Here is a 26,144-nt window from a genome sequence, read left to right as displayed (position 1 = left end):
ACTGTACTGGCTGGGAACAGACGCGAATTCTATTTGTAATATATATGGTTAGAATAGCACAAGTGTGCTGTTCTTAGCCTGAATGAACACTTGCTGCTAGAACTTGAATCTCATCGTGATACCACTCCGTTTAGGAAGTTTAATTGAACCCTAGTGTGCCATGCAAGAAAAACACTCTGTTTTAGAGAAAACAGCATTATTTCCCTCTACTGTGTTTCCTATAGGGCCCGTACAGTGAGCTAGCTCAGAACAAAAGAACTGTACTTCCTACACAAACGGAGCATATCTAGTTCAACTCAGTATTGGAAACTGAGTAAAACAGGAGCTTCTCTTCAGTCCAATACACTGTACTGGCTGGGAACAGACGCGAATTCTATTTGCAATGTATGTGGTTAGAATAGAACAAGTGTGCTGTTCTTAGCCTGAATGAACACTTGCTGCTAGAACTTGAATCTCATCGTGATACCACTCCGTTTAGGAATTTTAATTGAACCCTAGTGTGCCATGCAAGAAAAACACTCTGTTTTAGAGAAAACAGCATTCTTGCACTCTACTGTGTTTCCTATATGGCCCGTACAGTGAGCTAGCTCAGAACAAAAGAACTGTGCTTCCTACACAAACAGAGCATATCTAGTTCAACTCAGTATTGGAAACTGAGTAAAACAGGAGCTTCTCTTCAGTCCAATACACTGTACTGGCTGGGAAGAGACGCGAATGCTATATTCACTCTATATGGCCAGAATAGCACAAGGGTGCTGTTCTTACCCTGAATGAACACTTGCTGCTAGCACTTGAATCTCAACGTGATTACACTCCGTTTAGGAAGTTTAATTGAACCCTAGTGTGCCATGGAAGAAAAACACTCTGTTTTAGAGAAAACAGCATTCTTGCACTCTACTGTGTTTCTTATAGGGCCCGTACAGTGAGCTAGCTAAGAACAAAAGAACTGTGCTTCCTACACAAACGGGGCATATCTAGTTCAACTCAGTATTGGAAACTGAGTAAAACAGGAGCTTCTCTTCAGTCCAATACACTGTACTGGCTCGGAACAGACGCGAATGCTATTTGCACTGTATATGGTTAGAATAGCACAAGTGTGCTGTTCTTATCCTGAATGAACACTTGCTGCTAGAACTTGAATCTCAACGTGATACCACTCCGTTTAGGAAGTTTAATTGAACCCTAGTGTGCCATGCAAGAAAAACACTCTGTTTTAGAGAAAACAGCATTCTTGCACTCTACAGTGTTTCCTATAGGGCCCGTACACTGAGCTAGCTCAGAAAAAAAGAACTGTGCTTCCTACACAAACGGGGCATATCTAGTTCAACTCAGTATTGGAAACTGAGTAAAACAGGAGCTTCTCTTCAGTCCAATACACTGTACTGGCTGGGAACAGACGCGAATTCTATTTGCAATGTATATGGTTAGAATACCACAAGTGTGCTGTTCTTAGCCTGAATGAACACTTGCTGCTAGACCTTGAATCTCAATGTGATTCCACAACGTTTAGGAGGTTTAATTGAACCCTAGTGTGCCATGCAAGAAAAACACTCTGTTTTAGAGAAAACAGCATTCTTGCACTCTACTGTGTTTCTTATAGGGCCCGTACAGTGAGCTAGCTCAGAACAAAAGAACTGTGCTTCCTACACAAACGGGGCATATCTAGTTCAACTCAGTATTGGAAACTGAGTAAAACAGGAGCTTCTCTTCAGTCCAATACACTATACTGGCTGGGAACAGACGCGAATTCTATTTGCACTGTTTATGGCCAGAATAGCACAAGTGTGCTGTTCTTAGCCTGAATGAACACTTGCTGCTAGAACTTGAATCTCAACGTGATTCCACTCCGTTTAGGAAGTTTAATTGAACCATAGTGTGCCATGCAAGAAAAACACTCTGTTTTAGAGAAAACAGCATTCTTGCACTCTACTGTGTTTCCTATAGGGCCCGTACAGTGAGCTAGCTCAGAAAAAACGAACTATGCTTCCTACACAAACGGGGCATATCTAGTTCAACTCAGTTTTGGAAAATGAGGAAAAAAGGAGCTTCTCTTCAGTCCAATACACTGTACTGGCTGGGAACAGACGCGAATGCTATTTGCACTGTATATGGCCAGAATAGCACAAGTGTGCTGTTCTTAGCCTGAATGACACTTGCTGCTAGAACTTGAATCTCAACGTGATACCATTCTTTTAGGAAGTTTAATTGAACCCTAGTGTGCCATGCAAGAAAAACACTCTGTTTTAGAGAAAACAGCATTCTTGCACTCTACTGTGTTTCTTATAGGGCCCGTACAGTGAGCTAGCTAAGAACAAAAGAACTGTGCTTCCTACACAAACGGGGCATATCTAGTTCAACTCAGTATAGGAAACTGAGTAAAACAGGAGCTTCTCTTCAGTCCAATACACTGTACTGGCTGGGAACAGACGCGAATTCTATTTGCAATGTATATGGTTAGAATAGCACAAGTGTGCTGTTCTTAGCCTGAATGAACACTTGCTGCTAGAACTTGAATCTCATCGTGATACCACTCCGTTTAGGAAGTTTAATTGAACCCTAGTGTGCCATGCAAGAAAAACACTCTGTTTTAGAGAAAACAGCATTATTTCCCTCTACTGTGTTTCCTATAGGGCCCGTACAGTGAGCTAGCTCAGAACAAAAGAACTGTACTTCCTACACAAACGGGGCATATCTAGTTCAACTCAGTATTGGAAACTGAGTAAAACAGGAGCTTCTCTTCAGTCCAATACACTGTACTGGCTGGGAACAGACGCGAATTCTATTTGCAATGTATATGGTTAGAATAGCACAAGTGTGCTGCTCTTAGCCTGAATGTACACTTGCTGCTAGACCTTGAATCTCAACGTGATTCCACAACGTTTAGGAGGTTTAATTGAACCCTAGTGTGCCATGCAAGAAAAACACTCTGTTTTAGAGAAAACAGCATTCTTGCACTCTACTGTGTTTCTTATAAGGCCCGTACAGTGAGCTAGCTCAGAACAAAAGAACTGTGCTTCCTACACAAACGGGGCATATCTAGTTCAACTCAGTATTGAAAACTGAGTAAAACAGGAGCTTCTCTTCAGTCCAATACACTATACTGGCTGGGAACAGACGCGAATGTTATTTGCACTGTTTATGGCCAGAATAGCACAAGTGTGCTGTTCTTAGCCTGAATGAACACTTACTGCTAGAACTTGAATCTCAACGTGATTCCACTCCGTTTAGGAAGTTTAATTGAACCATAGTGTGCCATGCAAGAAAAACACTCTGTTTTAGAGAAAACAGCATTCTTGCACTCTACTGTGTTTCCTATAGGGCCCGTACAGTGAGCTAGCTCAGAAAAAAAGAACTGTGCTTCCTACACAAACGGGGCATATCTAGTTCAACTCAGTATAGGAAACTGAGTAAAACAGGAGCTTCTCTTCAGTCCAATACACTGTACTGGCTGGGAACAGACGCGAATTCTATTTGCAATGTATATGGTTAGAATACCACAAGTGTGCTGTTCTGAGCCTGAATGAACACTTGCTGCTAGACCTTGAATCTCAACGTGATTCCACAACGTTTAGGAGGTTTAATTGAACCCTAGTGTGCCATGCAAGAAAAACACTCTGTTTTAGAGAAAACAGCATTCTTGCACTCTACTGTGTTTCCTATAGGGCCCGTACAGTGAGCTAGCTCAGAAAAAACGAACTATGCTTCCTACACAAACGGGGCATATCTAGTTCAACTCAGTTTTGGAAAATGAGGAAAAAAGGAGCTTCTCTTCAGTCCAATACACTGTACTGGCTGGGAACAGACGCGAATGCTATTTGCACTGTATATGGCCAGAATAGCACAAGTGTGCTGTTCTTAGCCTGAATGACACTTGCTGCTAGAACTTGAATCTCAACGTGATACCATTCTTTTAGGAAGTTTAATTGAACCCTAGTGTGCCATGCAAGAAAAACACTCTGTTTTAGAGAAAACAGCATTCTTGCACTCTACTGTGTTTCCTATAGGGCCCACACAGTGAGCTAGCTAAGAACAAAAGAACTGTGCTTCCTACACAAACGGGGCATATCTAGTTCAACTCAGTATAGGAATCTGAGTAAAACAGGAGCTTCTCTTCAATCCAATACACTGTACTGGCTGGGAACAGACGCGAATTCTATTTGCAATGTATATGGTTAGAATAGCACAAGTGTGCTGTTCTTAGCCTGAATGAACACTTGCTGCTAGAACTTGAATCTCACCGTGATACCACTCCGTTTAGGAAGTTTAATTGAACCCTAGTGTGCCATGCAAGAAAAACACTCTGTTTTAGAGAAAACAGCATTATTTCCCTCTACTGTGTTTCCTATAGGGCCCGTACAGTGAGCTAGCTCAGAACAAAAGAACTGTACTTCCTACACAAACGGGGCATATCCTGTTCAACTCAGTATTGGAAACTGAGTAAAACAGGAGCTTCTCTTCAGTCCAATACACTGTACTGGCTGGGAACAGACGCGAATTCTATTTGCAATGTATATGGTTAGAATAGCACAAGTGTGCTGCTCTTAGCCTGAATGTACACTTGCTGCTAGACCTTGAATCTCAACGTGATTCCACAACGTTTAGGAAGTTTAATTGAACCCTAGTGTGCCATGCAAGAAAAACACTCTGTTTTAGAGAAAACAGCATTCTTGCACTCTACTGTGTTTCCTATACGGCCCGTACAGTGAGCTAGCTCAGAACAAAAGAACTGTGCTTCCTACACAAACAGGGCATATCTAGTTCAACTCAGTATTGGAAACTGAGTAAAACAGGAGCTTCTCTTCAGTCCAAAACACTGTACTGGCTGGGAAGAGACGCGAATGATATATGCACTCTATATGGCCAGAATAGCACAAGGGTGCTGTTCTTAGCCTGAATGAACACTTGCTGCTAGCACTTGAATCTCAACGTGATTCAACTCCGTTTAGGAAGTTTAATTGAACCCTAGTGTGCCATGCAAGAAAAACACTCTGTTTTAGAGAAAACAGCATTCTTGCACTCTACTGTGTTTCCTATAGGGCCCGTACACTGAGTTAGCTCAGAACAAAAGAACTGTACTTCCTACACAAACGGGGCATATCTAGTTCAACTCAGTATAGGAAACTGAGTAAAACAGGAGCTTCTCTTCAGTCCAATACACTGTACTGGCTGGGAACAGACGCGAATGCTATTTGCACTGTATATGGCCAGAATAGCACAAGTGTGCTGTTCTTAGCCTGAATGAACACTTGCTGCTAGAACTTGAATCTCAACGTGATACCATTCTTTTAGGAAGTTTAATTGAACCCTAGTGTGCCATGCAAGAAAAACACTCTGTTTTAGAGAAAACAGCATTCTTGCACTCTACTGTGTTTACTATAGGTCCCCTACAGTGAGCTAGCTCAGAACAAATGAACTGTGCTTCCTACAAAAACGGGGCATATCTAGTTCAACTCAGTATTGGAAACTGAGTAAAACAGGAGCTTCTCTTCAGTCCAATACACTGTACTGGCTGGGAACAGACGTGAAATCTATTTGCACTGTATATGGTTAGAATAGCACAAGTGTGCTGCTCTTAGCCTGAATGTACACTTGCTGCAAGAACTTGAATCTCAACGTGATACCACTCCGTTTAGGAAGTTTAATTGAAACCTAGTGTGCCATGCAAGAAAAACACTCTGTTTTAGAGAAAACAGCATTCTTGCACTCTACTGTGTTTCCTATAGGGCCCGTACATTGAGCTACCTCAGAACAAAAGAACTGTGCTTCCTACACAAACGGGGCATATCTAGTTCAACTCAGTATTGGAAACTGAGTAAAACAGGAGCTTCTCTTCAGTCCAATACACTGTACTGGCTGGGAACAGACGCGAATGCTATATGCACTCTATATGGCCAGAATAGCACAAGGGTGCTGTTCTTAGCCTGAATGAACACTTGCTGCTAGAACTTGAATCTCAACGTGATACCATTCCGTTTAGGAAGTTTAATTGAACCCTAGTGTGCCATGCAAGAAAAACACTCTGCTTGAGAGAAAACAGCATTCTTGCACTCTACTGTGTTTCCTTTAGGGCCAGTACAGTGAGCTAGCTCAGAACAAAAGAACTGTGCTTCCTACACAAACGGGGCATATCTAGTTCAACTCAGTATTGGAAACTGAGGAAAACAGGAGCTTCTCTTCAGTCCAATACACTGTACTGGCTGGGAACAGACGTGAATGCTATTTGCACTGTATATGGCCAGAAAAGCACAAGTGTGCTGTTCTTATCCTGAATGAACACTTGCTGCTAGAACTTGAATCTCAACGTGATACCATTCCCTTTAGGAAGTTTAATTGAACCCTAGTGTGCCATGCAAGAAAAACACTCTGTTTTAGAGAAAACAGCATTCTTGCACTCTACTGTGTTTCCTATAGGGCCCGTACAGTGAGCTAGTTCAGAAAAACCGAACTAAGCTTCCTACACAAACAGGGCATATCTAGTTCAACTCAGTATTGGAAAATGAGGAAAAAAGGAGCTTCTCTTCAGTCCAATACACTGTACTGGCTGGGAACAGACACGAATGCTATTTGCACTGTATATGGACAGAAAAGCACAAGTGTGCATTTCTTGGCCTGAGTGAACACTTGCTGCTAGAACTTGAATCTCAACGTGATACCATTCTTTTAGGAAGTTTAATTGAACCCTAGTGTGCCATGCAAGAAAAACACTCTGTTTTAGAGAAAACAGCATTCTTGCACTCTAGTGTGTTTCCTATAGGGCCCGTACAGTGAAATACCTCAGAACAAAAGAACTGTTCTTCCTACACAAACGGGGCATATCTAGTTCAACTCAGTATAGGAAACTGAGTAAAACAGGAGCTTCTCTTCAGTCCAATACACTGTACTGGCTGGGAACAGACGCGAATTCTATTTGCAATGTATATGGTTAGAATAGCACAAGTGTGCTGTTCTAAGCCTGAATGAACACTTGCTGCTAGAACTTGAATCTCATCGTGATACCACTCCGTTTAGGAAGTTTAATTGAACCCTAGTGTGCCATGCAAGAAAAACACTCTGTTTTAGAGAAAACAGCATTCTTGCACTCTACTGTGTTTCCTATAGGGCCCATACAGTGAGCTAGCTCAGAACAAAAGAACTGTACTTCCTACACAAACGGGGCATATCTAGTTCAACTCAGTATTGGAAAGTGAGTAAAACAGGAGCTTCTCTTCAGTCCAATACACTGTACTGGCTGGGAACTGACGCGAATTCTATTTGCAATGTATATGGTTAGAATACCACAAGTGTGCTGCTCTTAGCCTGAATGTACACTTGCTGCTAGACCTTGAATCTCAACGTGATTCCACAACGTTTAGGAAGTTTAATTGAACCCTAGTGTGCCATGCAAGAAAAACACTCTGTTTTAGAGAAAACAGCATTCTTGCACTCTACTGTGTTTCCTCTACGGCCCGTATAGTGAGCTAGCTCAGAACAAAAGAACTGTGCTTCCTACACAAACAGGGCATATCTAGTTCAACTCAGTATTGGAAACTGAGTAAAACAGGAGCTTCTCTTCAGTCCAATACACTATACTGACTGGGAAGAGACGCGAATGCTATATGCACTCTATATGGCCAGAATAGCACAAGGGTGCTGTTCTTAGCCTGAAAGAACACTTGCTGCTAGAACTTGAATCTCAACGTGATTCCACTCCGTTTAGGAAGTTTAATTGAACCCTAGTGTACCATGGAAGAAAAACACTCTGTTTTAGAGAAAACAGCATTCTTGCACTCTACTGTGTTTCCTATAGGGCCCGTACAGTGAGCTAGCTAAGAACAAAAGAACTGTGCTTCTGACACAAACGGGGCATATCTACTTCAACTCAGTATAGGAAACTGAGTAAAACAGGAGCTTCTCTTCAGTCCAATACACTGTACTGGCTCGGAACAGACGCGATGCTATTTGCACTGTATATGGTTAGAATAGCACAAGTGTGCTGTTCTTAGAATGAATGAACACTTGCTGCTAGAACTTGAATCTCAACTTGATACCACTCCGTTTAGGAAGTTTAATTGAACCCTAGTGTGCCATGCAAGAAAAACACTCTGTTTTAGAGAAAACAGCATTCTTGCACTCTACTGTGTTTCCTATATGGCCCGTACAGTGAGCTAGCTCAGAACAAAAGAACTGTACTTCCTACACAAACGGGGCATATCTAGTTCAACTCAGTATAGGAAACTGAGTAAAGCAGGAGCTTCTCTTCAGTCCAATACACTGTACTGGCTGGGAACAGACGCGAATGCTATTTGCACTGTATATGGCCAGAATAGCACAAGTGTGCTGTTCTTAGCCTGAATGAACACTTGCTGCTAGAACTTGAATCTCAACGTGATACCATTCTTTTAGGAAGTTTAATTGAACCCTAGTGTGCCATGCAAGAAAAACACTCTGTTTTAGAGAAAACAGCATTCTTGCACTGTACTGTGTTTACTATAGGTCCCCTACAGTGAGCTAGCTCAGAACAAATGAACTGTGCTTCCTACAAAAACGGGGCATATCTAGTTCAACTCAGTATTGGAAACTGAGTAAAACAGGAGCTTCTCTTCAGTCCAATACACTGTACTGGCTGGGAACAGACGTGAAATCTATTTGCACTGTATATGGTTAGAATAGCACAAGTGTGCTGTTCTTAGAATGAATGAACACTTGCTGCTAGAACTTGAATCTCAACGTGATTCCACTCCGTTTAGGAAGTTTAATATAACCCTAGTGTGCCATGCAAGAAAAACACTCTGTTTTAGAGAAAACAGCATTCTTGCACTCTACTGTGTTTCCTATAGGGCCCGTACAGTGAGCTAGCTCAGAACAAAAGAACTGTGCTTCCTACACAAACGGGGCATATCTAGTTCAACTCAGTATTGGAACTGAGTAAAAGAGGAGCTTCTCTTTAGTCCACTACACTGTACTGCCTGGGATCAGATGCGAATGCTCTTTGCACTGTACATGGCCAGAATAGCACAAGTGTGCTGTTCTTAGCCTGAATGAACACTTGCTGCTAGAACTTGAATCTCAACGTGATACCACTCCTTTAAGGAAGTTTAATTGAACCCTAGTGTGCCATGCAAGAAAAACACTCTGTTTTAGAGAAAACAGCATTCTTGCACTCCTCTGTGTTTCCTATAGGTCCCGTACAGTGAGCTAGCTCAGAACAAAAGAACTGTGCTTCCTACACAAACGGGGCATATCTAGTTGAACTCAGTATAGGAAACTGAGTAAAACAGGAGCTTCTCTTCAGTCCAATACACTGTACTGGCTGGGAACAGACGCGAAATCTATTTGCAATGTATATGGTTAGAATAGCACAAGTGTGCTGTTCTTAGCCTGAATGAACACTTGCTGCTAGAACTTGAATCTCATCGTGATACCATTCCGTTTAGGAAGTTTAATTGAACCCTAGTGTGCCATGCAAGAAAAACACTCTGTTTTAGAGAAAACAGCATTCTTGCACTCTACTGTGTTTCCTATAGGGCCCGTACAGTGAGCTAGCTCAGAACAAAAGAACTGTGCTTCCTACACAACCGGGGCATATCCTGTTCAACTCAGTATTGGAAACTGAGTAAAACAGGAGCTTCTCTTCAGTCCAATACACTGTACTGGCTGGGAACAGACGCAAATTCTATTTGCACTGTATATGGTTAGAATAGCACAAGTGTGCTGCTCTTAGCCTGTATGTACACTTGCTGCAAGAACTTAAATCTCAACGTGATACCACTCTCTTAAGGAAGTTTAATTGAACCCTAGTGTGCCATGCAAGAAAAACACTCTGTTTTAGAGAAAACAGCATTCTTGCACTCTACTGTGTTTCCTATAGGGCCCGTACAGTGAGCTAGCTCAGAACAAAAGAACTGTGCTTCCTACACAAACGGGGCATATCTAGTTCAACTCAGTATAGGAAACTGAGTAAAACAGGAGCTGCTCTTCAGTCCAATACACTGTACTAGCTGCGAACAGACGCGAATTCTATTTGCAATGTATATGGTTAGAATAGCGCAAGTGTGCTGTTCTTAGCCTGAATGAACACTTGCTGCTAGAACTTGAATCTCATCGTGATACCACTCCGTTTAGGAAGTTTAATTGAACCCTAGTGTGCCATGCAAGAAAAACACTCTGTTTTAGAGAAAACAGCATTCTTGCACTCTACTGTTTTTCCTATAGGGCCCGTACAGTGAGCTAGCTCAGAACAAAAGAACTGTGCTTCCTACACAAACGGGGCATATCTAGTTCAACTCAGTATTGGAAACTGAATAAAACAGGAGCTTCTCTTCAGTCCAATACACTGTACTGGCTGGGAACAGACGCAAATTCTATTTGCACTGTATATGGTTAGAATAGCACAAGTGTGCTGCTCTTAGCCTGTATGTACACTTACTGCAAGAACTTAAATCTCAACGTGATACCACTCTCTTAAGGAAGTTTAATTGAAGCCTAGTGTGCCATGCAAGAAAAACACTCTGTTTTAGAGAAAACAGCATTCTTGCACTCTACTGTGTTTCCTATAGGGCCCGTACAGTGAGCTAGCTCAGAACAAAAGAACTGTGCTTCCTACACAAACGGGGCATATCTAGTTCAACTCAGTATAGGAAACTGAGTAAAACAGGAGCTTCTCTTCAGTCCAATACACTGTACTAGCTGCGAACAGACGCGAATTCTATTTGCAATGTATATGGTTAGAATAGCGCAAGTGTGCTGTTCTTAGCCTGAATGAACACTTGCTGCTAGAATTTGAATCTCATCGTGATACCACTCCGTTTAGGAAGTTTAATTGAACCCTAGTGTGCCATGCAAGAAAAACACTCTGTTTTAGAGAAAACAGCATTCTTGCACTCTACTGTGTTTCCTATAGGGCCCGTACAGTGAGCTAGCTCAGAACAAAAGAACTGTGCTTCCTACACAAACGGGGCATATCTAGTTCAACTCAGTCTTGGAAACTGAATAAAACAGGAGCTTCTCTTCAGTCCAATACACTGTACTGGCTGGGAATAGACGCAAATTCTATTTGCACTGTATATGGTTAGAATAGCACAAGTGTGCTGCTCTTAGCCTGTATGTACACTTGCTGCAAGAACTCAAATCTCAACGTGATACCACTCCTTTAAGGAAGTTTAATTGAACCCTAGTGTGCCATGCAAGAAAAACACTCTGTTTTAGAGAAAACAGCATTCTTGCACTCTACTGTGTTTCCTATAGGGCCCGTACAGTGATCTAGCTCAGAACAAAAGAACTGTGCTTCCTACACAAACGGGGCATATCTAGTTCAAATCAGTATTGGAAACTGAGTAAAACAGGAGCTACTCTTCAGTCCAATACACTATACTGGCTCGGAACAGACGCGAATGCTATTTGCACTGTATAGGGTTAGAATAGCACAAGTGTGCTGTTCTTATCCTGAATGAACACTTGCTGCTAGAACTTGAATCTCAACGTGATACCACTCCGTTTAGGAAGTTTAATTGAACCCTAGTGTGCCATGCAAGAAAAACACTCTGTTTTAGAGAAAACAGCATTCTTGCACTCTACTGTGTTTCCTATAGGGCCCGTACAGTGAGCTAGCTCAGAACAAAAGAACTGTGCTTCCTACACAAACGGGGCATATCTAGTTCAACTCAGTATTGGAAAATGAGTAAAACAGGAGCTTCACTTCAGTCCAATACACTGTAGTGGCTGGGTACAGACGCGAATGCTATTTGCACTGTATATGGCCAGAAAAGCACAAGTGTGCTGTTCTTAGCCTGAATGAACACTTGCTGCTAGAACTTGAATCTCAACGTGATTCCACTCCGTTTAGGAAGTTTAATTGAACCCTAGTGTGCCATGCAAGAAAAACACTCTGTTCTAGAGAAAACAGCATTCTTGAACTCTACTGTGTTTCCTATAGGGCCCGTACAGTGAGCTAGCTCAGAAAAAAACGAACTGTGCTTCCTACACAAACGGGGCATATCTAGTTCAACTCAGTATAGGAAACTGAGTAAAACAGGAGCTTCTCTTCAGTCCAATACACTGTACTGGCTGGGAACAGACGCGAATTCTATTTGTACTGTATATGGTTAGAATAGCACAAGTGTGCTGTTCTTAGCCTGAATGAACACTTGCTGCTAGAACTTTAATCTCAACGTGATACCATTCTTTTAGGAAGTTTAATTGAGCCCTACTGTGCCATGCAAGAAAAACACTCTGTTTTAGAGAAAACAGCATTCTTGCACTCTACTGTGTTTCCTATAGGGCCCGTACAGTGAAATAGCTCAGAACAAAAGAACTGTGCTTCCTACACAAACGGGCCATATCTAGTTCAACTCAGTATAGGAATCTGAGTAAAACAGGAGCTTCTCTTCAGTCCAATACACTGTACTGGCTGGGAACAGACTCGAATTCTATTTGCAATGTATATGGTTAGAATAGCACAAGTGTGCTGTTCTTAGCCTGAATGAACACTTGCTGCTAGAACTTGAATCTCATCGTGATACCACTCCGTTTAGGAAGTTTAATTGAACCCTAGTGTGCCATGCAAGAAAAACACTCTGTTTTAGAGAAAACAGCATTCTTGCACTCTACTGTGTTTCCTATAGGGCCCGTACAGTGAGCTAGCTCAGAACAAAAGAACTGTGCTTCCTACACAAACGGGGCATATCTAGTTCAACTCAGTATTGGAAACTGAATAAAACAGGAGCTTCTCTTCAATCCAATACACTGTACTGGCTGGGAACAGACGCAAATTCTATTTGCACTGTATATGGTTAGAATAGCACAAGTGTGCTGCTCTTAGCCTGTATGTACACTTGCTGCAAGAACTCAAATCTCAACGTGATACCACTCCTTTAAGGAAATTTAATTGAACCCTAGTGTGCCATGCAAGAAAAACACTCTGTTTTAGAGAAAACAGCATTCTTGCACTCTACTGTGTTTCCTATAGGGCCCGTACAGTGATCTAGCTCAGAACAAAAGAACTGTGCTTCCTACACAAACGGGGCATATCTAGTTCAACTCAGAATTGGAAACTGAGTAAAACAGGAGCTACTCTTCAGTCCAATACACTGTACTGGCTCGGAGCAGACGCGAATGCTATTTGCACTGTATAGGGTTAGAATAGCACAAGTGTGCTGTTCTTATCCTGAATGAACACTTGCTGCTAGAACTTGAATCTCAACGTGATACCACTCCGTTTAGGAAGTTTAATTGAACCCTAGTGTGCCATGCAAGAAAAACACTCTGTTTTAGAGAAAACAGCATTCTTGCACTCTACTGTGTTTCCTATAGGGCCCGTACAGTGAGCTAGCTCAGAACAAAAGAACTGTGCTTCCTACACAAACGGGGCATATCTAGTTCAACTCAGTATTGGAAAATGAGTAAAACAGGAGCTTCACTTCAGTCCAATACACTGTACTGGCTGGGAACTGACGCGAATGCTATTTGCACTGTATATGGCCAGAAAAGCACAAGTGTGCTGTTCTTAGCCTGAATGAACACTTGCTGCTAGAACTTGAATCTCAACGTGATTCCACTCCGTTTAGGAAGTTTAATTGAACCATAGTGTGCCATGCAAGAAAAACACTCTGTTCTAGAGAAAACAGCATTCTTGAACTCTACTGTGTTTCCTATAGGGCCCGTACAGTGAGCTAGCTCAGAAAAAAACGAACTGTGCTTCCTACACAAACGGGGCATATCTAGTTCAACTCAGTATAGGAAACTGAGTAAAACAGGAGCTTCTCTTCAGTCCAATACACTGTACTGGCTGGGAACAGACGCGAATTCTATTTGTACTGTATATGGTTAGAATAGCACAAGTGTGCTGTTCTTAGCATGAATGAACACTTGCTGCTAGAACTTTAATCTCAACGTGATACCATTCTTTTAGGAAGTTTAATTGAGCCCTACTGTGCCATGCAAGAAAAACACTCTGTTTTAGAGAAAACAGCATTCTTGCACTCTACTGTGTTTCCTATAGGGCCCGTACAGTGAAATAGCTCAGAACAAAAGAACTGTGCTTCCTACACAAACGGGCCATATCTAGTTCAACTCAGTATAGGAATCTGAGTAAAACAGGAGCTTCTCTTCAGTCCAATACACTGTACTGGCTGGGAACAGACGCGAATTCTATTTGCAATGTATATGGTTAGAATAGCACAAGTGTGCTGTTCTTAGCCTGAATGAACACTTGCTGCTAGAACTTGAATCTCATCGTGATACCACTCCGTTTAGGAAGTTTAATTGAACCCTAGTGTGCCATGCAAGAAAAACACTCTGTTTTAGAGAAAACAGCATTCTTGCACTCTACTGTGTTTCCTATAGGGCCCGTACAGTGAGCTAGCTCAGAACAAAAGAACTGTACTTCCTACACAAACGGGGCATATCTAGTTCAACTCAGAATTGGAAACTGAGTAAAACAGGAGATTCTCTTCAGTGCAATACACTGTACTGGCTGGGAAGAGACTCGAATGCTATATGCACTCTATATGGCCAGAATAGCACAAGGGTGCTGTTCTTAGCCTGAATGAACACTTGCTGCTAGAACTTGAATCTCAACGTGATTCCACTCCGTTTAGGAAGTTTAATTGAACCCTAGTGTGCCATGGAAGAAAAACACTCAGTTTTAGAGAAAACAGCATTCTTGCACTCTACTGTGTTTCCTATAGGGCCCGTACAGTGAGCTAGCTAAGAACAAAAGAACTGTGCTTCCTACACAAACGGGGCATATCTAGTTCAACTCAGTATTGGAAACTGAGTAAAACATGAGCTTCTCTTCAGTCCAATACACTGTACTGGCTCGGAACAGACGCGAATGCCATTTGCACTGTATATGGTTACAATAGCACAAGTGTGCTGTTCTTATCCTGAATGAACACTTGCTGCTAGAACTTGAATCTCAACGTGATACCACTCCGTTTAGGAAGTTTAATTGAACCCTAGTGTGCCATGCAAGGGAAACACTCTGTTTTAGAGAAAACAGCATTCTTGCACTCTACTGTGTTTCCTATAGGTCCCGTACAGTGAGCTAGCTCAGAACAAAAGAACTGTGCTTCCTACACAAACGGGGCATATCTAGTTCAACTCAGTATAGGAAACTGAGTAAAACAGGAGCTTCTCTTCGTCCAATACACTGTACTGGGTGGGAACAGACGTGAATTCTATTTGCACTGTATATGGTTAGAATAGCACAAGTGTGCTGCTCTTAGCCTGAATGTACACTTGCTGCAAGAACTTGAATCTCAACGTGATAACACTCCTTTAAGGAAGTTTAATTGAACCCTAGTGTGCCATGCAAGAAAAACACTCTGTTTTAGAGAAAACAGCATTCTTGCACTCTACTGTGTTTCCTATAGGGCCCGTACAGTGAGCTAGCTCAGAACAAAAGAACTGTGCTTCCTACACAAACGGGGCATATCTAGTTCAACTCAGTATAGGAAACTGAGTAAAACAGGAGCTTCTCTTCAGTCCAATACACTGTACTAGCTGCGAACAGACGCGAATTCTATTTGCAATGTATATGGTTAGAATAGCGCAAGTGTGCTGTTCTTAGCCTGAATGAACACTTGCTGCTAGAACTTGAATCTCATCGTGATACCACTCCGTTTAGGAAGTTTAATTGAACCCTAGTGTGCCATGCAAGAAAAACACTCTGTTTTAGAGAAAACAGCATTCTTGCACTCTACTGTGTTTCCTATAGGGCCCGTACAGTGAGCTAGCTCAGAACAAAAGAACTGTGCTTCCTACACAAACGGGGCATATCTAGTTCAACTCAGTATTGGAAACTGAATAAAACAGGAGCTTCTCTTCAGTCCAATACACTGTACTGGCTGGGAACAGACGCAAATTCTATTTGCACTGTATATGGTTTGAATAGCACAAGTGTGCTGCTCTTAGCCTGTATGTACACTTGCTGCAAGAACTCAAATCTCAACGTGATACCACTCCTTTAAGGAAGTTTAATTGAACCCTAGTGTGCCATGCAAGAAAAACACTCTGTTTTAGAGAAAACAGCATTCTTGCACTCTACTGTGTTTCCTATAGGGCCCGTACAGTGATCTAGCTCAGAACAAAAGAACTGTGCTTCCTACACAAACGGGGCATATCTAGTTCAAATCAGTATTGGAAACTGAGTAAAACAGGAGCTACTCTTCAGTCCAATACACTGTACTGGCTCGGAACAGACGCGAATGCTATTTGCACTGTATAGGGTTAGAATAGCACAAGTGTGCTGTTCTTATCCTGAATGAACACTTGCTGCTAGAACTTGAATCTCAACGTGATACCACTCCGTTTAGGAAGTTTAATTGAACCCTAGTGTGCCATGCAAGAAAAACACTCTGTTTTAGAGAAAACAGCATTCTTGCACTCTACTGTGTTTCCTATAGGGCCCGTACAGTGAGCTAGCTCAGAACAAAAGAACTGTGCTTCCTACACAAACGGGGCATATCTAGTTCAACTCAGTATTGGAAAATGAGTAAAACAGGAGCTTCACTTCAGTCCAATACACTGTACTGGCTGGGAACTGACGCGAATGCTATTTGCACTGTATATGGCCAGAAAAGCACAAGTGTGCTGTTCTTAGCCTGAATGAACACTTGCTGCTAGAACTTGAATCTCAACGTGATTCCACTCCGTTTAGGAAGTTTAATTGAACCATAGTGTGCCATGCAAGAAAAACACTCTGTTCTAGAGAAAACAGCATTCTTGAACTCTACTGTGTTTCCTATAGGGCCCGTACAGTGATCTAGCTCAGAAAAAAACGAACTGTGCTTCCTACACAAACGGGGCATATCTAGTTCAACTCAGTATAGGAAACTGAGTAAAACAGGAGCTTCTCTTCAGTCCAATACACTGTACTGGCTGGGAACAGACGCGAATTCTATTTGTACTGTATATGGTTAGAATAGCACAAGTGTGCTGTTCTTAGCCTGAATGAACACTTGCTGCTAGAACTTTAATCTCAACGTGATACCATTCTTTTAGGAAGTTTAATTGAGCCCTACTGTGCCATGCAAGAAAAACACTCTGTTTTAGAGAAAACAGCATTCTTGCACTCTACTGTGTTTCCTATAGGGCCCGTACAGTGAAATAGCTCAGAACAAAAGAACTGTGCTTCCTACACAAACGGGCCATATCTAGTTCAACTCAGTATAGGAATCTGAGTAAAACAGGAGCTTCTCTTCAGTCCAATACACTGTACTGGCTGGGAACAGACGCGAATTCTATTTGCAATGTATATGGTTAGAATAGCACAAGTGTGCTGTTCTTAGCCTGAATGAACACTTGCTGCTAGAACTTGAATCTCATCGTGATACCACTCCGTTTAGGAAGTTTAATTGAACCCTAGTGTGCCATGCAAGAAAAACACTCTGTTTTAGAGAAAACAGCATTCTTGCACTCTACTGTGTTTCCTATAGGGCCCGTACAGTGAGCTAGCTCAGAACAAAAGAACTGTGCTTCCTACACAAACGGGGCATATCTAGTTCAACTCAGTATTGGAAACTGAATAAAACAGGAGATTCTCTTCAGTGCAATACACTGTACTGGCTGGGAAGAGACTCGAATGCTATATGCACTCTATATGGCCAGAATAGCACAAGGGTGCTGTTCTTAGCCTGAATGAACACTTGCTGCTAGAACTTGAATCTCAACGTGATTCCACTCCGTTTAGGAAGTTTAATTGAACCCTAGTGTGCCATGGAAGAAAAACACTCAGTTTTAGAGAAAACAGCATTCTTGCACTCTACTGTGTTTCCTATAGGGCCCGTACAGTGAGCTAGCTAAGAACAAAAGAACTGTGCTTCCTACACAAACGGGGCATATCTAGTTCAACTCAGTTTTGGAAACTGAGTAAAACATGAGCTTCTCTTCAGTCCAATACACTGTACTGGTTCGGAACAGACGCGAATGCCATTTGCACTGTATATGGTTACAATAGCACAAGTGTGCTGTTCTTATCCTGAATGAACACTTGCTGCTAGAACTTGAATCTCAACGTGATACCACTCCGTTTAGGAAGTTTAATTGAACCCTAGTGTGCCATGCAAGGGAAACACTCTGTTTTAGAGAAAACAGCATTCTTGCACTCTACTGTGTTTCCTATAGGTCCCGTACAATGAGCTAGCTCAGAACAAAAGAACTGTGCTTCCTACACAAACGGGGCATATCTAGTTCAACTCAGTATTGGAAACTGAATAAAACAGGAGCTTCTCTTCAGTCCAATACACTGTACTGGCTGGGAACAGACGCGAATTCTATTTGCACTGTATATGGTTAGAATAGCACAAGTGTGCTGCTCTTAGCCTGTATGTACACTTGCTGCAAGAACTTAAATCTCAACGTGATACCACTCCTTTAAGGAAGTTTAATTGAACCCTAGTGTGCCATGCAAGAAAAACACTCTGTTTTAGAAAAAACAGCATTCTTGCACTCTACTGTGTTTCCTATAGGGCCCGTACAGTGAGCTAGCTCAGAACAAAAGAACTGTGCTTCCTACACAAACGGGGCATATCTAGTTCAACTCAGTATTGGAAACTGAGTAAAACAGGAGATTCTCTTCAGTCCAATACACTGTACTGGCTCGGAACAGACGCGAATGCTATTTGCACTGTATATGGTTAGAATAGCACAAGTGTGCTGTTCTTCTCCTGAATGAACACTTGCTGCTAGAACTTGAATCTCAATGTGATACCACTCCGTTTAGGAGGTTTAATTGAACCCTAGTGTGCCATGCAAGAAAAACACTCTGTTTTAGAGAAAACAGCATTCTTGCACTCTACTGTGTTTCCTATAGGGCCCGTACAGTGAGCTAGCTCAGAACAAAAGAACTGTGCTTCCTACACAAACGGGGCATATCTAGTTCAACTCAGTATTGGAAAATGGGTAAAACAGGAGCTTCACTTCAGTCCAATACACTGTATTGGCTGGGAACTGACGCGAATGCTATTTGCACTGTATATGGCCAGAAAAGCACAAGTGTGCTGTTCTTAGCCTGAATGAACACTTGCTGCTAGAACTTGAATCTCAACGTGATTCCACTCCGTTTAGGAAGTTTAATTGAACCCTAGTGTGCCATGCAAGAAAAACACTCTGTTTTAGAGAAAACAGAATTCTTGCACTCTACTGTGTTTCCTATAGGTCCTGTACACTGAGATAGCTCAGAAAAAAAGAACTGTGCTTCCTACACAAACGGGGCATATCTAGTTCAACTCAGTATAGGAAACTGAGTAAAACAGGAGCTTCTCTTCAGTCCAATACACTGTACTGGCTGGGAACAGACGCGAATTCTATTTGTACTGTATATGGTTAGAATAGCACAAGTGTGCTGCTCTTAGCCTGAATGAACACTTGCTGCTAGAACTTGAATCTCATCGTGATACCACTCCGTTTAGGAAGTTTAATTGAACCCTAGTGTGTCATGCAAGAAAAACACTCTGTTTTAGAGAAAACAGCATTCTTGCACTCTACTGTGTTTCCTATAGGGCCCGTACACTGAGCTAGCTCAAAAAAAAAAGAACTGTGCTTCCTACACAAACGGGGCATATCTAGTTCAACTCAGTATAGGAAACTGAGTAAAACAGGAGCTTCTCTTCAGTCCAATACACTGTACTGGCTGGGAACAGACGCGAATTCTATTTGCAATGTATATGGCCAGATATCACAAGTGTGCGGTTCTTATCCTGAATGAACACTTGCTGCTAGAACTTGAATCTCAACGTGATACCACTCCGTTTAGGAAGTTTAATTGAACCCTAGTGTGCCATGCAAGAAAAACACTCTGTTTTAGAGAAAACAGCATTCTTGCACTTTACTGTGTTTCCTATAGGGCCCGTACAGTGAGCTAGCTCAGGAAAAAAGAACTGTGCTTCCTACACAAACGGGGCATATCTACTTCAACTCAGTATAGGAAACTGAGTAAAACAGGAGCTTCTCTTCAGTCCAATACACTGTACTGGCTGGGAACAGACGCGAATTCTATTTGCAATGTATATGGTTAGAATACCACAAGTGTGCTGTTCTTAGCCTGACTGAACACTTGCTGCTAGACCTTGAATCTCAAAGTGATTCCACAACGTTTAGGAGGTTTAATTGAACCCTAGTGTGCCATGGAAGAAAAACACTCTGTTTTAGAGAAAACAGCATTCTTGCACTCTACTGTGTTTCTTATAGGGCCCGTACAGTGAGCTAGCTCAGAACAAAAGAACTGTGCTTCCTACACAAACGGGACATATCTAGTTCAACTCAGTATTGGAAACTGAGTATAACAGGAGCTTCTCTTCAGTCCAATACACTATACTGGCTGGGAACAGACGCGAATGTTATTTGCACTGTTTATGGACAAAATAGCACAAGTGTGCTGTTCTTATCCTGAATGAACACTTGCTGCTAGAACTTGAATCTCAACGTGATACCACTCCGTTTAGGAAGTTTAATTGAACCCTAGTGTGCCATGCAAGAAAAACACTCTGTTTTAGAGAAATCAGCATTCTTGCACTCTACTGTGTTTCCTATAGGGCCCGTACAGTGAGCTAGCTCAGAACAAAAGAACTGTGCTTCCTACACAAACGGGGCATATCTAGTTCAACTCAGTATTGGAACTGAGTAAAAGAGGAGCTTCTCTTTAGTCCACTACACTGTACGGCCTGGGAACAGACGCGAATTCTATTTGCAATGTATATGGTTAGAATAGCGCAAGTGTGCTGTTCTTAGCCTGAATGAACACTTGCTGCTAGAACTTGAATCTCATCGTGATACCACTCCGTTTAGGAAGTTTAATTGAACCCTAGTGTGCCATGCAAGAAAAACACTCTGTTTTAGAGAAAACAGCATTCTTGCACTCTACTGTGTTTCCTATAGGGCCCGTACAGTGAGCTAGCTCAGAACAAAAGAACTGTGCTTCCTACACAAACGGGGCATATCTAGTTCAACTCAGTATTGGAAACTGAATAAAACAGGAGCTTCTCTTCAGTCCAATACACTGTACTGGCTGGGAACAGACGCAAATTCTATTTGCACTGTATATGGTTTGAATAGCACAAGTGTGCTGCTCTTAGCCTGTATGTACACTTGCTGCAAGAACTCAAATCTCAACGTGATACCACTCCTTTAAGGAAGTTTAATTGAACCCTAGTGTGCCATGCAAGAAAAACACTCTGTTTTAGAGAAAACAGCATTCTTGCACTCTACTGTGTTTCCTATAGGGCCCGTACAGTGATCTAGCTCAGAACAAAAGAACTGTGCTTCCTACACAAACGGGGCATATCTAGTTCAAATCAGTATTGGAAACTGAGTAAAACAGGAGCTACTCTTCAGTCCAATACACTGTACTGGCTCGGAACAGACGCGAATGCTATTTGCACTGTATAGGGTTAGAATAGCACAAGTGTGCTGTTCTTATCCTGAATGAACACTTGCTGCTAGAACTTGAATCTCAACGTGATACCACTCCGTTTAGGAAGTTTAATTGAACCCTAGTGTGCCATGCAAGAAAAACACTCTGTTTTAGAGAAAACAGCATTCTTGCACTCTACTGTGTTTCCTATAGGGCCCGTACAGTGAGCTAGCTCAGAACAAAAGAACTGTGCTTCCTACACAAACGGGGCATATCTAGTTCAACTCAGTATTGGAAAATGAGTAAAACAGGAGCTTCACTTCAGTCCAATACACTGTACTGGCTGGGAACTGACGCGAATGCTATTTGCACTGTATATGGCCAGAAAAGCACAAGTGTGCTGTTCTTAGCCTGAATGAACACTTGCTGCTAGAACTTGAATCTCAACGTGATTCCACTCCGTTTAGGAAGTTTAATTGAACCATAGTGTGCCATGCAAGAAAAACACTCTGTTCTAGAGAAAACAGCATTCTTGAACTCTACTGTGTTTCCTATAGGGCCCGTACAGTGAGCTAGCTCAGAAAAAAACGAACTGTGCTTCCTACACAAACGGGGCATATCTAGTTCAACTCAGTATAGGAAACTGAGTAAAACAGGAGCTTCTCTTCAGTCCAATACACTGTACTGGCTGGGAACAGACGCGAATTCTATTTGTACTGTATATGGTTAGAATAGCACAAGTGTGCTGTTCTTAGCCTGAATGAACACTTGCTGCTAGAACTTTAATCTCAACGTGATACCATTCTTTTAGGAAGTTTAATTGAGCCCTACTGTGCCATGCAAGAAAAACACTCTGTTTTAGAGAAAACAGCATTCTTGCACTCTACTGTGTTTCCTATAGGGCCCGTACAGTGAAATAGCTCAGAACAAAAGAACTGTGCTTCCTACACAAACGGGCCATATCTAGTTCAACTCAGTATAGGAATCTGAGTAAAACAGGAGCTTCTCTTCAGTCCAATACACTGTACTGGCTGGGAACAGACGCGAATTCTATTTGCAATGTATATGGTTAGAATAGCACAAGTGTGCTGTTCTTAGCCTGAATGAACACTTGCTGCTAGAACTTGAATCTCATCGTGATACCACTCCGTTTAGGAAGTTTAATTGAACCCTAGTGTGCCATGCAAGAAAAACACTCTGTTTTAGAGAAAACAGCATTCTTGCACTCTACTGTGTTTCCTATAGGGCCCGTACAGTGAGCTAGCTCAGAACAAAAGAACTGTGCTTCCTACACAAACGGGGCATATCTAGTTCAACTCAGTATTGGAAACTGAATAAAACAGGAGATTCTCTTCAGTGCAATACACTGTACTGGCTGGGAAGAGACTCGAATGCTATATGCACTCTATATGGCCAGAATAGCACAAGGGTGCTGTTCTTAGCCTGAATGAACACTTGCTGCTAGAACTTGAATCTCAACGTGATTCCACTCCGTTTAGGAAGTTTAATTGAACCCTAGTGTGCCATGGAAGAAAAACACTCAGTTTTAGAGAAAACAGCATTCTTGCACTCTACTGTGTTTCCTATAGGGCCCGTACAGTGAGCTAGCTAAGAACAAAAGAACTGTGCTTCCTACACAAACGGGGCATATCTAGTTCAACTCAGTTTTGGAAACTGAGTAAAACATGAGCTTCTCTTCAGTCCAATACACTGTACTGGTTCGGAACAGACGCGAATGCCATTTGCACTGTATATGGTTACAATAGCACAAGTGTGCTGTTCTTATCCTGAATGAACACTTGCTGCTAGAACTTGAATCTCAACGTGATACCACTCCGTTTAGGAAGTTTAATTGAACCCTAGTGTGCCATGCAAGGGAAACACTCTGTTTTAGAGAAAACAGCATTCTTGCACTCTACTGTGTTTCCTATAGGTCCCGTACAGTGAGCTAGCTCAGAACAAAAGAACTGTGCTTCCTACACAAACGGGGCATATCTAGTTCAACTCAGTATTGGAAACTGAATAAAACAGGAGCTTCTCTTCAGTCCAATACACTGTACTGGCTGGGAACAGACGCGAATTCTATTTGCACTGTATATGGTTAGAATAGCACAAGTGTGCTGCTCTTAGCCTGTATGTACACTTGCTGCAAGAACTTAAATCTCAACGTGATACCACTCCTTTAAGGAAGTTTAATTGAACCCTAGTGTGCCATGCAAGAAAAACACTCTGTTTTAGAAAAAACAGCATTCTTGCACTCTACTGTGTTTCCTATAGGGCCCGTACAGTGAGCTAGCTCAGAACAAAAGAACTGTGCTTCCTACACAAACGGGGCATATCTAGTTCAACTCAGTATTGGAAACTGAGTAAAACAGGAGATTCTCTTCAGTCCAATACACTGTACTGGCTCGGAACAGACGCGAATGCTATTTGCACTGTATATGGTTAGAATAGCACAAGTGTGCTGTTCTTCTCCTGAATGAACACTTGCTGCTAGAACTTGAATCTCAATGTGATACCACTCCGTTTAGGAGGTTTAATTGAACCCTAGTGTGCCATGCAAGAAAAACACTCTGTTTTAGAGAAAACAGCATTCTTGCACTCTACTGTGTTTCCTATAGGGCCCGTACAGTGAGCTAGCTCAGAACAAAAGAACTGTGCTTCCTACACAAACGGGGCATATCTAGTTCAACTCAGTATTGGAAAATGGGTAAAACAGGAGCTTCACTTCAGTCCAATACACTGTATTGGCTGGGAACTGACGCGAATGCTATTTGCACTGTATATGGCCAGAAAAGCACAAGTGTGCTGTTCTTAGCCTGAATGAACACTTGCTGCTAGAACTTGAATCTCAACGTGATTCCACTCCGTTTAGGAAGTTTAATTGAACCCTAGTGTGCCATGCAAGAAAAACACTCTGTTTTAGAGAAAACAGAATTCTTGCACTCTACTGTGTTTCCTATAGGTCCTGTACACTGAGATAGCTCAGAAAAAAAGAACTGTGCTTCCTACACAAACGGGGCATATCTAGTTCAACTCAGTATAGGAAACTGAGTAAAACAGGAGCTTCTCTTCAGTCCAATACACTGTACTGGCTGGGAACAGACGCGAATTCTATTTGTACTGTATATGGTTAGAATAGCACAAGTGTGCTGCTCTTAGCCTGAATGAACACTTGCTGCTAGAACTTGAATCTCATCGTGATACCACTCCGTTTAGGAAGTTTAATTGAACCCTAGTGTGTCATGCAAGAAAAACACTCTGTTTTAGAGAAAACAGCATTCTTGCACTCTACTGTGTTTCCTATAGGGCCCGTACACTGAGCTAGCTCAAAAAAAAAAGAACTGTGCTTCCTACACAAACGGGGCATATCTAGTTCAACTCAGTATAGGAAACTGAGTAAAACAGGAGCTTCTCTTCAGTCCAATACACTGTACTGGCTGGGAACAGACGCGAATTCTATTTGCAATGTATATGGCCAGATATCACAAGTGTGCGGTTCTTATCCTGAATGAACACTTGCTGCTAGAACTTGAATCTCAACGTGATACCACTCCGTTTAGGAAGTTTAATTGAACCCTAGTGTGCCATGCAAGAAAAACACTCTGTTTTAGAGAAAACAGCATTCTTGCACTTTACTGTGTTTCCTATAGGGCCCGTACAGTGAGCTAGCTCAGGAAAAAAGAACTGTGCTTCCTACACAAACGGGGCATATCTACTTCAACTCAGTATAGGAAACTGAGTAAAACAGGAGCTTCTCTTCAGTCCAATACACTGTACTGGCTGGGAACAGACGCGAATTCTATTTGCAATGTATATGGTTAGAATACCACAAGTGTGCTGTTCTTAGCCTGACTGAACACTTGCTGCTAGACCTTGAATCTCAAAGTGATTCCACAACGTTTAGGAGGTTTAATTGAACCCTAGTGTGCCATGGAAGAAAAACACTCTGTTTTAGAGAAAACAGCATTCTTGCACTCTACTGTGTTTCTTATAGGGCCCGTACAGTGAGCTAGCTCAGAACAAAAGAACTGTGCTTCCTACACAAACGGGACATATCTAGTTCAACTCAGTATTGGAAACTGAGTATAACAGGAGCTTCTCTTCAGTCCAATACACTATACTGGCTGGGAACAGACGCGAATGTTATTTGCACTGTTTATGGACAAAATAGCACAAGTGTGCTGTTCTTATCCTGAATGAACACTTGCTGCTAGAACTTGAATCTCAACGTGATACCACTCCGTTTAGGAAGTTTAATTGAACCCTAGTGTGCCATGCAAGAAAAACACTCTGTTTTAGAGAAATCAGCATTCTTGCACTCTACTGTGTTTCCTATAGGGCCCGTACAGTGAGCTAGCTCAGAACAAAAGAACTGTGCTTCCTACACAAACGGGGCATATCTAGTTCAACTCAGTATTGGAACTGAGTAAAAGAGGAGCTTCTCTTTAGTCCACTACACTGTACGGCCTGGGAACAGATGCAAATGCTATTTGCACTGTACATGGCCAGAATAGCACAAGTGTGCTGTTCTTAGCCTGAATGAACACTTGCTGCTAGAACTTGAATCTCAACGTGATACCACTCCTTTAAGGAAGTTTAATTGAACCCTAGTGTGCCATGCAAGGGAAACACTCTGTTTTAGAGAAAACAGCATTCTTGCACTCTACTGTGTTTCCTATAGGTCCCGTACAGTGAGCTAGCTCAGAACAAAAGAACTGTACTTCCTACACAAACGGGGCATATCTAGTTCAACTCAGTATAGGAAACTGAGTAAAACAGGAGCTTCTCTTCAGTCCAATACACTGTACTGGCT

The sequence above is a fragment of the Peromyscus maniculatus genome, chromosome 11, assembly GCF_049852395.1.
Source record: "Peromyscus maniculatus bairdii isolate BWxNUB_F1_BW_parent chromosome 11, HU_Pman_BW_mat_3.1, whole genome shotgun sequence".
Taxonomy (NCBI): domain Eukaryota; kingdom Metazoa; phylum Chordata; class Mammalia; order Rodentia; family Cricetidae; genus Peromyscus; species Peromyscus maniculatus.
This window is presented reverse-complemented; position numbering follows the sequence as displayed.